Genomic DNA, 3,036 nt, shown 5'->3' on the forward strand with positions numbered 1-3,036 from the left:
CTTGCTTTGGAACACAGGCCTTGCCCACTTTGCTTTAGTCCAGTGAGATTTGTGCTGGGTTTCTGAAATATAGAAGTGTAAGATATATATATATATATATATATATATATATATATATATATATGAATGAGACGATGGTTGTGAGCTACCATGTGGTTGCTGGGAATTGAACTCAGGACCCCTGGAAGAGCAGCCAGTGCTCTTAACCGCTGATCCACCTCTCCAGCCCTCAGTTTGTTTGTTCATTCATTTGTTTGTTTGTCTTTTAAGTTTCATGTACCCCAGGCTGGCTTCAAACTCACTATGAACCTGAGAAATATATGATCCTCCCATCTCCATTTCTCACTGCATGGGATGCTGAGGATCAATCCCAGACCTGTGCATACTGGGCAAGCACTCCTACCCACTGAGCTACATCCTCATAACAGTTACTATTGATCTGTTACATGTTTCTTCCCTTCCCACCAAATCTGCCTTTTAAAGCAGTAATTTGTCTGTGCTTTGGCACGATAAATGGTACTTTCATTTTCAGATCTTACGAATATATCTGATTAATTGTTTTAGCCTTTATGTCATGTCAAGAAGTACTTATGCTACATTTTTATATTTCACTACACTTCTGCCTAAGTTTTGTTTTGTTCGATGAGACTTGGTCCCACTAAGTAGCCCAGGCTAGCCACCCAGACTCACAACCCTTCTGCTGCTGCCTCCCCAGAACTGAGATTACAAACATGTATGATCATACCCAGCCCCCATCTACTTTGTAGTGTATATTTTTTCTTAAATGTATTATTTTTGTGCTGTCAGGTAAGAATTTCACAAGATGGTGGCTCACAACCATCTGTAATGTGAGCCGATGCCCTCCTCTGGTGTGTCTGAAGACAGCTACAGTGTACCCATATACATAAAATAAATAAATCTTAAAAGAATGTTCTTAGTATATAACAAAGTTATTGCATATCAGTAAACGTATCATATTGGTAAACATGCCTAGGCAAATGAGTATTAAAAATATGTTCAGGGCCTGGAGAGATTGATTGTTCAGTGGTTAAGATTACTGGCTACTCTTGCTGAGGACCTGGGTTCAAGTCCCAGGACCCATCAGAAGCCCCAAATTGTCTGTAACTGCAGTTCCAGGGAGATCTGATGCCCTCTTCTGGTCTTTCCGCGCATAGACCTAGATATAGGCAAAATACCCATGCACATAAAAAAATGTTCTGTAGTATTTCAGCATAGCACAAAAAGACTAAGCATCAAGGAACAAAAGGGAAAGGAACCCAAAGGGGACGAACAACAGATCCTTGTAGTCTCAACATTCACCTAGTGGCCTTTTCAGATATAAAACATAAAAAGAAGGAGTGGAGAAAAGGCACTAGTTGAAATAATGATCTAGAATTCTCTGATCTTAAGACACAAATCTTTGGAGACTGGATGCTGGTTCAATGGTTTTAAACACTTGTGGCTCTTACAGAAGACCTGTGTTGATTACCAGCACTGATGGGGGAGGGGGGCTCACATCATTTTTCATTCCAGTTCCAGGCCATACAACACTCTCTCCTGACCTTAGCAGGCATCAAGCATGCATGTGGTGCACATACATGTATGCAAGCAAAACACTCACACACATAATAAAATGATTTAAAAAAAGACATGAGGCCGGGCGGTCGTGGCACACGCCTTTAATCCCAGCACTCGGGAGGCAGAGGCAGGCGGATTTCTGAGTTCGAGGCCAGCCTGGTCTACAAAGTGAGCTCCAGGATAGCCAGGGCTATACAGAGAAACCCTGTCTCGAAAAAAAAAAAAAACAAAAAGACATGAATCTTCAAACTGAGAAAAAAAAAGACACGAAATCTAAGTATGAGTCTCTGTGTGTCTCTCTGTCCTGTTGTCCACCTGACGGGGGTGGGGGACGTTGGTGCAGGACAATTGCTTTAGCCCAGGAATTTGAGGCCAGCCTTGGTAGTATAGTAAGTCTCTTGGGGCTTAGGAAAAGACAGAAAGCATGATGGATAAAAGATCCAACAGTATTAGGTACAAACTCAGGAGCCAGATTACAGACTGGAGTTCAAAATTGGACTTTTCAGCTTGTTAACTTTATGACTTTGCATAAGTCACACAACCTTTCTGTGTTTGCATCTATTCAAGCAAATTGGGAATAGAGCAATTAACTTATTCAATTGCTATGATCAAATGAGCTAATATATTAGAATGCTAAGAACAGCAGCCATCGCTCAGTAAGTGTTACTATGTATTTTAGCTATTATGGTTCCAATGACAAACTATTAAAATGTGAAGGCATTCGAGCTAGGACAGTGGCACATGCCTGTAAGCCCAGCACTTGCGAGGCTGAGGCAGGAGCATGTAGTTCTAGGTTAGCTTGAGCTAGCTTCCTAGTGAGTTTGAGGTTGGCCTGGGCTATCAGATGAGATCATCTCAGAAAAAAAGGGAAGGCATTTGTGGTTCCGTATGACCATGGGGATCAGCAATAGCTGCTGGCTTCCTTCCTATCCCTATCTCTATAGACAATACAGAAGATAGGTAGATGGAGTTGAATTTCCAAATATCTGCCAGCAACAAATATCTGGGGGAAGTTCTGGGGTTTAAATCTAGGGCCTTGTGTGGGCTGGGCAAGCACTGTGACCTACATTGCAAGTCCTGTGGCAAAAAGATTCTTGATTCTTTGACCTTTATTGGGGCATTAGATGACCTGTATGGATGTTCAATCTTTTTGCATTTCAACGTGATGCTGTGATCTGTGTTGGGCTGCCTTTATATGTATCCTGAGAGCCCCCCAGGTTGGATACTTCTGGGAGTGAGACATCAGGGTCATGGGTAGAGAATCAGCTGAAGTATTTCCTTAATGATGCCCTCTACTTTGTTTGTGTTTTCTGGAAGTCTCAGTATCTATCTTGTAAATATTAGGGGGAAGAAACTTGGCAGGCCTGGCCCAGTGCCAGGTCAAAGAGACTTAGAGATGTTAAGTCCTACGTGGAGTGGGTCAGTCTCATGGAAATCAAGGCTGGCCCATAACTGAGC

The sequence above is a fragment of the Mus pahari genome, chromosome X, assembly GCF_900095145.1.
Source record: "Mus pahari chromosome X, PAHARI_EIJ_v1.1, whole genome shotgun sequence".
Lineage (NCBI taxonomy): Eukaryota > Metazoa > Chordata > Mammalia > Rodentia > Muridae > Mus > Mus pahari.